Genomic DNA, 14,043 nt, shown 5'->3' with positions numbered 1-14,043 from the left:
GTGCTGTATAGAAAACACAGTAAGACTAAGAACCAATATCAGGAAGTATTTCTTCACGGAGAGAGTGGTGGATGCCTGGAATGCCCTTCCGGAGGAAGTGGTGAAGTCCAAAACTGTGAAGGACTTCAAAGGGGCGTGGGATAAACACTGTGGATCCATCAGGTCTAGAGGACGCGTATAAAGAGAAGGCAGCAAAACACTGCACGGAGCGGCAGTAGCCACAGAGGCATTCACAGAGCGGGATGCCAGTGGCCAGTGGTTGGTGTTCCACCTTCACGGAGCGGAAGGATGGAGGGCTGCCATCTCCAAATTTAAAAAACAAACATAGAAACATAGAAATGACGGCAGAAGAAGACCAAACGGCCCATCCAGTCTGCCCAGCAAGCTACGTACTTTATCCATTTTTTTATTTCCCTTTTTCTCTCTTCCACCTGTTACTATTGGCTTCCAGTACCCTCCAGCCCTAATTCCCCTCCACCCCACCACAATTTCCCTCCACCCCATCACCAATGTAGAGAGCAGTGCCGTATCTGCATCCAAGTGAACATCCAGCTCAATTAGGGGTAGCAACTGCTGTAACAAGCAGGCCACACCCCTGCCCCATACTCTTACCCACCCCTGTTTTTTTTTTGTTGTTGTTTTTTTTGGGTTTTTTTTGGAGATGGCAGCCCTCCATCCTTCCGCTCCGTGAAGGTGGAACTCCAACCACTGGCATCCCGCTCCGTGAATGCCTCTGTGGCTACTGCCGCTCCGTGCAGTGTTTTGCTGCCTCCTCATTATTCACGCCCTCTAGACTTGATGGATCCACAGTGTTTATCCCACGCCCCTTTGAAGTCCTTCACAGTTTTAGACTTCACCACTTCCTCCGGAAGGGCATTCCAGGCATCCATCACCCTTTCCGTGAAGAAATACTTCCTGACATTGGGGTAGATTTTCAGACGAGCGCGAACAGCCTACTTTTGTTTGCGCTCCAGGCGCAAACAAAAGTACGCTGGATTTTAGTAGATACGCGCGTAGTCGCGCGTATCGGCTAAAATCCTGGATCGGCGCGCGCAAGGCTATCGATTTTGTATAGCCTGCGCGCGCCGAGCCGCGCTGCCTCCCCCCGTTCCCTCCAAGGCCGCTCCGAAATCGGAGCGGCCTTGGAGGGAACTTTCCTTTGCCCTCCCCTCACCTTCCCCTCCCTTCCCCTACCTAACCCACCCGCCCGGCCCTGTCTACACCCCCCCTTACCTTTGTCGGGGGATTTACGCCTCCCGGAGGGAGACGTAAATCCCCGCGCGCCAGCGGGCCTGCTGCGCGCCGGGCCGCGACCTGGGGGCGGGTACGGAGGGCGCGGCCACGCCCCCGGGCCGTAGCCACGCCCCGTACCCGCCCCCAAAACGCTGCCGACACGCCCCCGGAACGCCGCGACGACCGGGCCCGCCCCCCGACACGCCCCCGACACGCCCCCCTCCGAGAACCCCGGGACTTACGCGAGTCCCGGGGCTCTGCGCGCGCCGGGAGGCCTATGTAAAATAGGCTTCCCGGCGCGCAGGGCCCTGCTCGCCTAAATCCGCCCAGTTTTGGGCGGATTTAGGCGAGCAGGGCTCTGAAAATCTACCCCATTGGTTCTTAGTCTTCCTCCCTGGAGCCTCAGCTCGTGACCTCTGGTTCTGCTGATTTTTTTCTGATGGAAAAGGTTTGTCGTTGTCTTTGGATCATTAAAGTTTTTCAAGTATCTGAAAGTCTGAATCATATCACCCCTGCTCCTCCTTTCCTCCAGGGAGTACATATTTAGATTCTTCAATCTCTCCTCGTATGTCATCCGATGAAGACCCTCCACCTTCCTGGTCGCCCTTCTCTGTACCGCTTCCATCTTGTCTCTGTCTCTTTGTAGATACGGTCTCCAGAACTGAACACAGTACTCCATGTGAGGCCTCACCAAGGACCTGTACAAGGGGATAATCACTTCCCTTTTCTTACTCGATATTCCTCTCTCTATGCAGCCCAGCATTCTTCTGGCTTTTGCTATCGCCTTGTCGCATTGTTTCGCAGACTTCATATCATTAGACACTATCACCCCAAGGTCTCTCTCCCGCTCCGTGCACATCAGCCTTTCCCCCCCCCCCCCCCATCGAATATAGTTCATTCGGATTTCCACTCCCCATATGCATGACTTTGCACTTCTTGGCATTGAATCTCAGCTGCCATATCTTCGACCACTCTTCCAGTTTCCTTAAATCCCGTCTCATCCTCTCCACTCCTTCCGGCGTGTCCACTCTGTTGCAGATCTTAGTGTCATCCGCAAAAAGACAAACCTTACCTTCTATCCCGTCCGCAATGTCGCTCACAAAGAACAAAAAAACAGGGATGGGTTCATGGGCTATAGGTATTACCAATTATTAGGCTTATTCAATTACCAATTATTAGGCTTTTCAATATTTGATGATAGTTAATGTGACTTTCAAGGCATACTTCACTTTCAATGCATATCCAGCATAGCTCCCTGCTTCAACGGCAGGGGAGAAGAAAAACTAATACTTCACGCATATCCAGCATTGCTCTCTGCTTCAACGGCAGAGAGCTATGCTGCCGCTTACCCAACTAATCAGACTTAATATTTCACTTGGAAGCAGCTCCATCACTGCTCTCTACATTAATGGTGGGGGTGAAAGGGAAAGAACCTAAGGTTACTAAGAGCCAAGAGAAACAGCTAAGTATGAGAAAAAAGAAGTGTGAAGCTTGCTGGGCAGACTGGATGGACCAATTGGTCTTCTTCTGCCGTCATTTCTATGTTTCTATGTTTAACTCTGCCGTGTTGTATAATCATGGGTCATTATACTTTTTGTGATAATCGTTGTGCAACCAATGTGCTAGAGGAAAATTAGTTGTGAAACTGAATTCCCAATAAATTATAATTTTTTAAAAAATCTCCACGGGTGTATTATTCTTCAAAATTCTTAATTGTTTCTGAAAAGACAGGGCCTAGCATTGTCTATTATCTGAATCTGATTTCCCTTTTCTCACTCTGCCGAAGAGGAGAGCGAAATTGCAGTTGCATCAAAATCATGAAAGATAATTGGTTAAGGGTAGTAATCCTCATGCCTTCTGTTAGGGGTAGCAGCTGCTGCTCCATGCAGGTTACCCTCATGCGCCCTTTCCTTCATTTCCACCGCAAACCAGTGTTTATCCCATGCCTTTTTGAATTTGTTTACTGTTTTCATCTTTACCACCTCTTCCGGAAGAGCATTCCAGATATCCACCACCCTCTCCATATAGAAATATTTCCTGATGTTGGTTTTGAGTCGTCCCCAATGGAATTTCATTTCATGATCCCTAATTCTACTGTTTGCTTTCCTTGTGTAAAAAAAGGGGATGGGTGAGGGCATTCCGGGGAGGGGCCAATACAAAGGTTCGGGAGACGTTTTCAAAATAGGCCCATGGGTTATATGCCCGACACCTTTGTGCACTGTCTGTGCAGCACATGTTTCAACAGCTCTCAAAAGCATGACAAGGCGACCCTTGAGAGGTCCAGCATGTGACCTGGAATCAAAATATCTCTAATGCAAATTCCACATTTTCTAAAATAATTAAGAAGAACACACCCTAGACTAGGGATGAGAAAACTGAACTGCAGTCTCCCTTTCATTCAGTCAACTGGTTGACCCCATGCCCACAAAAAGTCTGGTTAACATAGTAAATGACAGCAGAAAAATACCCAAGTGGTCCATCCAGTCTGCCCTTCAAGTTTTTTATTTTTATTTTATTTCTTTTAGGGGAATAACTGCTGCTCCGTGAAGGTTACTTCTGTTCTTCATTTTTTTCCTTTAGCTACTATGGATCCTCTGTGTTTATCCGAAACTCTTTTGAACTTCATTACCTTTCTTGTCTTCACTACCTCTTCTGGAAAGGCATTCCATTCATCACCTTTTCCATGAAGAAATATTTCCCAATTCTATTCATATCCCCTTGGAGTTTCATATCATGATCCCTAGTTCCACATATTTCTTTCCTTTGGAAAAGGTTTCATTTTGTGCATCATTAATGACTTTCAGGAATGTAAAGTTCTGCATCATATCTCCCCTATCTCTCGATCCTCCAGGGTACACATATTCAGGTCCTTCAGTATCATTTCTTATGGCTTTTGATGCAGAATCCTCACTATTTTGATTGCCATTCTCTGGGCTGTTTCCATGCTATCTCTATCCCTTTTGAGATATGGTCTCTCTCATGTATATATATATATCCTGGATTCCTGACCTGTTGTTAAAGTCTCTTACCAATCAATCAGCTCTTGAACAAGTTGCCAAGTGATGAGGCAACCTCACTGCCAACATGTGGCTCAGACACATATTCTGCTGTTGTGCTGCTGCTGCTCATGTGCTCACTTAGGGGTGAATTTTAAAAGTCCTACATGCGCCAAAGCCAGGTGATACATGCAGAAGTCGGGATGGTGTGCATCATGTGGATTTTAAAACTCCAAATCCTTACACATGTATATGTGCACCTGTGCGGCAGTATCAAAATTACTGTCCCTGGAGTTACATTTCAAAGGAGTTACACATGTAAATGTAACATATTATTGTAGCAATTTTCAAAATCCCATTTATGCACTTAGACTAACTTTGACACAGCCACGTGGGCGCACATGTGTGCACATATGCTGGCTTGCGTCAAAGGACGCACCTATAGTATAACATACAAGCATATATACACGCATGGTATAAAATAGCCTATATGTGTGTGTACATGTGTGCACAATTTTATATGTTTGCACGCATGGGCGCACAAATGCCACCTCTTCTGCGTAAGTGGGAGGATTTTAGTAGCTACACGTGCCAACACAATTACCTGTTTCCCCAGTTTGTTCCTAGTTCACCCAGGTAAAGGGTAGAATTTGCTAAACCCCCTAGTCCATTAGCTTCCCTTTTACCCTGTTAGCCCCTACCTTTAAAACCCCACTGACTAGCCTATTTTTTTCTGTTTTAGGACTTACACGCCATCCAAGGCAGAAGTAAAGTTACATGGTAGGGGATTTCGGTGTGCACTTGTGCGTGCAAGTATTTAGGTGCTGGTTTCATTCATAAATCCTGGAATGCCCAAGCCCCACCCAGATCATGCCCATCCCCCACCCCTTTTTCATGAAAACATTTTTGTGCATGTATTGGGTGATACACACACATATGCAGGTGCCTTATAAAATCCGCGCAGTGCATGCCGGCCCAATTTCTGTGCATATCTCCCAGCTCTGGCGTGTGCTGGGCTTTTAAAATTCACCCTTTTCAATGCACTTACGCATCTCTGACCTATTCACAATTCAATGGCATATATTTTGTAGCAATTTTCTAAAGCCCACTTTTAATCGTGTAAACTCTTTTGAAAATTGTCCCCATAACGAGTGCTCCCTGCATCATTATGTAAAATTCTTGCTTGCTGCTAGCCTGTCTCCAGCCTGCAGAGCTCTCTCCCTTTCCCACCCCTTCTCGGCACCTCCACTCTCCAGGAGACTCACTGGTTCTGCCCCTCTCAGAGCTCAGCCCAGCCACTTCAGACAGAAGCTTCACTAACAATGAGTCTCACTCCCTCAGTCCCCTCTTCCCTGGAATTTATCCGGATAAATGCTGCTACTTAGCCAGATATCTTGGAATTTATCCAGATAAATGTAAAAATGTATTCACACATTTTTTACATGCATGCATATGTTCTTGCGTACATTTACATATATTTTTTAACCTGCATACATCGTATACATGCAGGTTATAAAATGGCAGAGCAGTTTTGCGCGCACTCAAGTATACAAGTATATAGGCGCGCACATGTTTTAAAGTTATCCGTCCTGATTTTTCTCAGAGGGAAAACTATACTGGTTAGATTCCAAATAGGATCATATTGAAGAAAGAAAAAACATTATTCCAGGAAAATGATATTTCTTCAGCTATTCTTTTTACAAACCAGGTATATATTAGCACAATAGTTCACTTAAAATTGTCCATAGATAATAACATATCATATCACCTCATGTTTTTATATATATATATCCCCCATTTTCTTTCCCTAAACTGCCATATTTTCATTCATACATCTCCCCTCCTTAGAATCCCTTCTCTACCTCTTATCAGTCCCTCAACCATATTCAAACATGCTCCATACGCACATTACACCATTATCTCATCATCAAACCACTCTCCGTCTAGGTCGCTGACAAGTCCTTATATATTTCCTTTATCTTTATAGTAATAATAATATTTGTAACAATATCAACCATATAACCAGACAATAAAACACATATTAACTGGCAAACATTTAGCCCATTATGTCATCGTTCAGAGTGATCCTGTTCATGGAGGGACAGGTCCAGATTCATCCGGTCATTAGAATATCCAAGGTAGAACAAGACTTTTTGTTGATCCATCAACAATAATTAAAAAAAGAGCCATCATGCCTGTATATACTGTTGCGCTGGAGGTGGACCCTTGGGCTGAGGTGGGGTTGACGCTACCCATAGGAGGGATCCTACAGGTCCCCACCGTCGGCAGGCAGAGAGGGCTGTCGGACAGAGGCCAGCTGGTGCTTCACCAATACCAGCCCTCGTTCCCCATGGGCTGAGCCTTTGGGTGCCGGGGCCGGCTGGACTTAGGTGGCCTCCGTCGGTGGTCGTCGATGGATGGATCGAGGTCAGCTCAGAGGCAGCAACAGGTGAAGGTATCAATCCATACTGGACAAGGCGGAGACCCAGAGATCCGGGCGCCAATAGGAACACAGTTAGACAGGAGGTGCCCGAGCAAGAGCAGGCCAAAGCCTGAATAAGCCACGTCCAGGACAAGGGTTGAAGAGGCATCATTGAGCAAGCTGGGTTCAGGGCTGGCGGCAATCTGGAAGCGGTGGCAAGCAAGGCTGAGGTCTGGATGAGGAGAGAAGCAAGTGGATGGTCAGATGAAGCAGAAGTCCAGGGCTGGAAAGAGGCAACAGAGTAGTCAGGCAATGCAGAAGTCCAGAGCTGGAGAAAGGCAACGGAGTAGTCAGGCAATGCAGAGGTCCAGGGCTGGAGAGAGGCAATGGAGTAGTCAGGCAATGCAGAGGTCCGGGGCTGGAGAGAGACAATAGAGTAGTTAGGCAATGCAGAGGTCCAGGGCTAGAGAGAGGCAACGGAGTAGTCAGTCAATACAGAGGTCAAAACCAGATCAGCAGTTCGACGGGGAGATGAAAGAACAGGAACACAGGAATGAGGATACTCAGGATCAGGAACCAGAAACAGTAGAAGCAACGAGCACTCGACAAGTGAACAGACCTGTTGCAAAGGCAATCTGAGGTAGCAGGGCCCGGCCTTATATACTGGAGCTCCACTGACATCATCATCTGGGGCCTGTGGCTAGGCTCCCACCGCGTGCCCTACTTAAGGTCTGGTTGTGCACACGCGTCAGAACAGCGTCTCTCCGCGGGCTATGTGGAGAGGCCTGGTGCGGAGCGCCAGGAGCAGTAGAAGACCCGGAGGCACCAGGGGCGGCCCAAGGACGGAGCCGGCGGCCCACAGCCGCCAGAGACAAGGGGCCAGGCACTGGATTACTCTGAAAGAGGTGTGGGGGCCAAGCCGCGGGTGTGCTGCAGCCGGCGTGCATAACATATACATTGAAGGCCATTTTCTTTTATTGACTCTTACATCCATCCCCTCCATTTGCATCCATTACCATCATGTTGGTCCACATGTGTATGATTGGTACAGATGATTCAATACAATAATGTATGTGACATTTGCACACCACTATCAGAGCAAGGCAGAGAAATCTGTCTATTCCATCCAAACTGTCTTTTGTTTCAGTAAAGCTCCATAAAAGCACTATCTCTCCATTCAGCGACAGTTGTTTTCCTGTGAACTTTTGCAACACCAATGATATTCTGTATATCAATCATACCAGTTTACTACAAATAAATTAAAATAAAATGAATTAAAAAGTATACAAAATAAGAATTCAAATTTTCATCAAATAAACTATTACATAAGATAGTCAAATAAAATTTAACAGAAGATAAAATAATAATCAGGTTCAAATAAAATTACAGTTAAAATAAAAAACGCAATATAAATAAAATAAAATTAAAAAAATATAGATATAAAACCATTAAAATGAAATTAAAAGTAAGAGAAAGAATCAAATTCTTTTAGTGTTGCTCAAATATTATATAGGTAACTCATTGCTAAAAGCTTGTTTGAACATCCAGGTTTTCAACTCTTAATTTGTCTCTAATCTTAGCTCAGTTGGATTTGAGCTCCAGAGAGTGGGGCTAGTGATTGATAAAGCTCTTTCTCTTACTTTGTTCAAATGAGCAATTTTAACTGTTGGAATAGACAGTAGACCTTTATTAGCTGATCTAAGAGTACATTGTGGCGTATAAAAGTGAAGGGCGGCATTTACTCATTACATTTGTTCATTAACGGGCGGATTTTAAAAGCCCTGCTCGCGTAAATCTGCCCGGATTTATGCGAGCAGGGCCTTGTGCGCCGGCGCGCCTATTTTCCATAGGCCGCCGGCGCGCGCAGAACCCTAGGACGCGCGTAGATCCCGGGGTTTTTGGATGGGGGCGTGTTGGGGTGGGGCCGAACGACGCGGCGTTTTGGGGGCAGGATGCGGCGTTTCGGGGGCATGCCCGGGGGCCTGAAACCTACCTTTATCCATGGATTTATGCCTCCGGGAGGCATAAATCCATGGATAAAGGTAGGGGGGGGGTTTAGATAGGGCCGGGGGGGTGGGTTAGGTAGAGGAAGGGAGGGGAAGGTGAGGGGAGGGTGAAAGAGAGTTCCCTCCGAGGCCGCTCCGAAAACGGAGGCAGGCTGCGCGGCTTGGCGCGTGCTGGCTGCCCAAAATCGGCAGCCTTGCGCGCGCCGATCCAGGATTTTAGAGGATACACGCGGCTATGCGCGTATCTTATAAAATCCAGCGTACTTTTGTTTGCGCCTGCTGTGCAAACAAAAGTACGCGATCGCTCAGTTTTTAGAAATCTACCCCTAAATATTGATCTATGAATCAAAGAACCTTGTAATCAATTCTATCTCATTATAAAATTTAGCCAAGGGTGTAAGTACTAAAAACTTTAGAATTTTATAATATTCTGGCCCAAATGCCTTCCCCAGCTTAAGTTTGTGTATAACCTGAAATACCTCTGAGTTCAAAATAGCTTGGTTTAGTTGCCTTCGTCCCTCTTCCCCAATCTGTGGCCAGCAAAAACCTCTAAAAAATTTCTCCTGTTGACGTTTCCCTGAGCTCTGAACGCTATACAAGGTTTCATAATATTTCATATACCACTCCGCTGTTTTAGTTGGAGCATTGTGTAGTTACCCCTGCTTGTCTTTCATATGCACAATAGTTGATCTCTGCTGCTTCATTTTTACTAAGTTTGCCATTGTCTTGCTGGCCTTATTTCCATTCTTATAGAGCTTATACTGAACAAATCTCAAGGATTTCCAGGCTTTCTGATGAAGGAGATTGTTTAGCAAGGTTAAGACTAGCTGTTGCTTTCACCTGAATAATCCGTTTTGTGTTTAAATTGTTGGCCCTGTAATAATGTGTTTAATCTTATAATCTCAGTGATCCTAATTGTATTTTGATTAGCTGTATAGGCTATTATCTGCCCATGCATTATGGCTTTCCCAGCTTCCCATTAGCAGAACCAGGGAGGTCTGAGGGAAATCATTATGTGACAGATATGCCTTCCAGCCATTTTGTGGTTATTTGTGAAAGTTACCATCTAAATATAGTCCTGGGCTCATTCTCCAATTATGCATCCTAGTTATGGGGTCCCCAATTCCAGCCCCATGCTCACTGGAACATGGTCTGATACTGAGATTAGAGCCTATCTCTGCATCCTGTACTATATAAAACAAACTCCGAGCTAGTAATATATGATCTAGTCTGGAATATGTGCTGGGAAGGTTAGAATAAAATGTGTTCTCCCTTATCTGGGTGCAAGGTTCGCTACACATCCTATGGTATCTATCTCTTCACAGACAAAGTTAACCCCCTTAGAAATTTCGTCTCACCTCTATCCTTTCATGGTTTACAATGTAGCATTCAATCTGTGAGCACATTAAAAATCCCGCCCTCCCCCCCCACCATAATGATTGAGTAATCAGGATAACCCCTTGAAAGAAAGAGTGAATATAACCATTTAGTGCATATATATTACATATGGCCAAGTTCTGATTGAACAAGGTTCCCCAGAAAAATGATAAATCTTCCTTCCTCATTTTGAATTTGTTTGTTTGTCCCACTTAAAGGGGAGCTATTTATGAATTAAGACTGCTGCCCTTCTTTGTCGACGAGAGAAAAAGGAGGAGTAGCATCGCCCCACCCATCCTGTTTTAACTTGTTCACTTTTTGTAAGATGGGTTTCTTTAACAAGGACTGTATGAGACTTCATTCTCTTGAATGCACACAGTGATTTCTTCTGCTTTATTGGTGAATGAATCCCATCTACATTCAAAGTTACCACACTAACCTGGACCATTATGTGAGCCTCGTATCCTCTTACCACGATGCTGCCCATTTGGCAGAGGCACTTGTTATGATATGGTACATAAGCCTGAACGCCCCCCCCCCCCCCCCCTTGAGCCTGGGTATCCAGTATATCCACCCCTCTATTTCTTCCCACTTGTTCCTGAACCTTACTTAATAGCTCCATACTCCCAACAGCGACCCTAACTACAAACACACACACACAACCATCACATAAACCTCTCAAGCCACCACCCCCCCCCCCCCTTCCCTTGTACCTTCCCAATATACGGCAAGGGACCAACACCCCCAACACTTACAGCTGCACTAGAGAGTGCCCTAACAGCCTCCCTGACCTAAACATATAAATCATGACTTTCCTTCCATTGTTTACCTTCCCAAGATCTCCCCCTCCTGCCAATGACTCATTTTCTTTACGACACTTATAAGGATCCTATGCCTTCCCTCCTGTTAACTTCAAATTATTCCACTTAAAAAAAAAAATACTCCCACATTACTGCAAATATGCATCTTAATATAAACAGGGCTTTGAAAAACTATTACCCACCTCCCCCCCTTTCTGAACAGAATCATCCATTAGAAATCTCAAAAATATTTTAAATTCTCCACTGTCATATTGGGGTAATCGCTGCTGATAAATAAATCGTTGCTGTTTCACCCGTCAGTTCTAGTCCCCATTGTGGGCAATCAGCATCTGCTGCGTGAACCACAGCAACGAAATGTAGACAGCAGGATCCAATAGAGATGCCACAAAAGCCTGCGCTTCTCTCTTGCTGTTGAGAAATTTTGTTTTCCCCCTGAAAGTGCACTTTTATCTTTCCAGGGAACAACAACGCACATGGCAATTCTATCTTGCATAGTTCCGTGAAATATAGCGCTGACACCTGAGCTGAGTAATCATTAAACAGCAAGATTTTATGCCCTTCGCAGCTTAGCATTTCTTTATTACTATTCGCTCAGCGCATTTTCATTTTATGGCTCCAGTTTAGTATTTTTGCCATTACAGGCCGAGACGATTATCTTTGTCAGTTTGTTGACCTACTCTGTGTATTCGCTCGCACTGTAGCCCATTTTCTTTATCATGTATTCCTAGCTGTTCCAGAAGCCAATTTTCTATAATTTTAATCAAAGCAGCATCTTTGACAGACTCAGCATTGTTTCTACGCTGCCAATTTTCTTAATCTACTACCCTCTAGGTCAGCTTTGTATTTTGGGCCTGCAAAGCAGCGATTTGCCTCTCAAGCCGTATAGTTGTGTCTTCCTGAAGAGAATGTGTAGTTCCGCTGCTTCTATCCTCTTAGGGGTAGATTTTCAAAAAACGCGAATAGGCGTACTTTTGCTGGCGCATCAGGCGCAAGCAAAAGTACGCTGGATTTTAGTAGATACGCGCGGAGCCGCGCGTATCCACTAAAATCCTGGATCGGCGCGCGCAAGGCTATGAATTCTGTATAGCCGGTGCGCGCCGAGCCGCGCAGCCTACCCCCGTTCCCTCCAAGGCCGCTCCGAAATCGGAGCGGCCTTGGAGGGAATCCTCTAACGCCCTCCCCTCACCTTCCCCTCCCTTCCTCTACCCTAACCCACCCGCCCGGCCCTGTCTACACCCCCCCCTTACCTTTCTCCGGGGATTTACGCCTCCCGGAGGGAGAAGTAAATCCCCGCGCGCCAGCGGGCCTGTTGCGCGCCGGGACGCGACCTGGGGGCGGGTACGGAGGGCGCGGCCACGCCCCCGGACCGCCCGGGCCGTAGCCCCGCCCCCAAAACGCTGCCGACATGCCCCCTAAACGCCGCGATGACCGGACCCGCCCCCTGACACGCCCCCGACACGCCCCCTCGGAGAACCCCGGGACTTACGCGAGTCCCGGGGCTCTGCGCGCGCCGGTAGGCCTATATAAAATAGGCTCACCGGCGCGCAGGGCCCTGCTCGTCTAAATCCGCCCGGTTTTGGGCGGATTTAGGCGAGCAGGGCTCTGAAAATCCGCCCCTTAGAGTGTCCCTTCAGGCCTCTTTAATATCCTCTATGGCTTCTTGCAGCTTGAACAGCCGCTCGTCTATTGCAGTGGTCACATTTTTGGAGATTTGTGCAATCATTTCCTTGGACATAGCCATTAGGTTTGCCTCACCTCCATCAGCACTCCGGCTGCAATTCCAACCACGCTAATCTTTGCTCTATCCAGTGTTACATGTAGTGTTTCAGTGCTCATAACACAGTGATTCATGGTTCAAAATTACATATTTCTGGCCTGCTCGGGATTCTCGTTGGCTGATTGTGTCTATTTGCAGTGCACAAAGATTTTGGGGATATCTTGAGTAAGTCATTAGTCAGGGATGACTGCAGGAGCTCTTACCCCTGCGGCTTCTCAGCTATCCGCCATAACTGGAACCACTTAAGTTATTCTAGTGCACTTTTATTCATATTTGCCTATCATGGTCTTACTGAGACAACTGAATATTTAAGGAAAATTTGCTCCAAATTTTGTTTGAACAGATGGCAGAATCTCTGCACAGAACAAGTAATACAACAAATGTAGATCTAATTAAAGGTAGGCAATCAGGCATAACCTCCAGTCCAGATGGGTTCCCATTAGATTTCTATAAAGCAGTTATTTGTAAATTAACTCATCTACTTTAGATTTAATTCATGAGTTGTATATTCCTGATAAATGACCTCAGTTATTAACAGTAAACAGTACATTATTTTGAAAGGAGAATCATATGTTGCTCTTGCCATACTGTTTAATATCTTTTATTATTAATCTGATTAAGTGCTGATCTACTTCACTGCCAAGCAGTATTTTGCTTTTTCCAGGTCTCATCTTGAGAGGAAACAAAAAAATGCTGGGTTTTCCTCAACCAGATGCCACCAGCTGATTCAGCTATACTCCTTAGACTTTGGAGGGTAAACTCACCAATATTTCAAAGACCAAGGCAGTGCAAATGTTGGAGGTACCAAGAAGATTGCACAGGTCCAGAGGATGCTACCTGATGGCAATAGTACTGCTAGGTCTGACCCAACTCTCTACAGCTAAAGAAAATGATGAAACCAAAAATTGGACTGGACATTAGCAGCAGAAACTGCATTATCTGTTCTATTGTTGAACTGTTTATTGAAAATAATATTAAGAAAAGACTGCTTATTTTCTTCTCAATGAGATTGATTTTAAAACGAGTGCACATGCGCCCAGACATGCACGGATCAGCACACAAGTGAGGATACACTAGAATTTTTAATTGTGTGCGTGCTTACACATGTATGTTTTCAAATGCACCAACCATGCATAAGTATGCTTCTAATTTTAAGAGGTTACTTGAGCATAGTTAGAGTGTGTGTGTGTGTGTGTGTGTGAGAGTCTTCAATAGGACCATGTCAGCTTTTACACACGAACGACAGTGAATTTTAAAACTTGCTCGTATGAAGCACAGTCCCAGTTTTGCAATTAGTCCACCAGCTTATCCAGTAATAGCGAGGTCCTTCAGATCCCTCTGGTTCTTCATCCTGCACACTGCTCAGTTGACCCAGGCACCTCACCCTGTCCTCTGAGCCGTACAACTCAAG

At 45.8% G+C, this 14,043-nt stretch overlaps 1 long non-coding RNA gene across 2 annotated transcripts in view; it reads left to right on the top strand.

Annotated features, from left to right (window-relative positions):
- The window catches only part of LOC115096266, a 189,024-nt gene extending 175,418 nt beyond the window's left edge, over positions 1–13,606 (top strand). For both annotated transcript variants that reach the window (XR_003858010.1, XR_003858009.1), the window contains one exon: positions 13,297–13,606. This is a non-coding gene — a long non-coding RNA (uncharacterized LOC115096266). The remainder of the gene's footprint in view (positions 1–13,296) is intronic.
- Positions 13,607–14,043: the final 437 nt, after the last annotated feature.

This window comes from Rhinatrema bivittatum, chromosome 7 (assembly GCF_901001135.1).
Source record: "Rhinatrema bivittatum chromosome 7, aRhiBiv1.1, whole genome shotgun sequence".
Taxonomy (NCBI): Eukaryota; Metazoa; Chordata; class Amphibia; order Gymnophiona; family Rhinatrematidae; genus Rhinatrema; species Rhinatrema bivittatum.
This window is presented reverse-complemented; position numbering and strand designations above follow the sequence as displayed.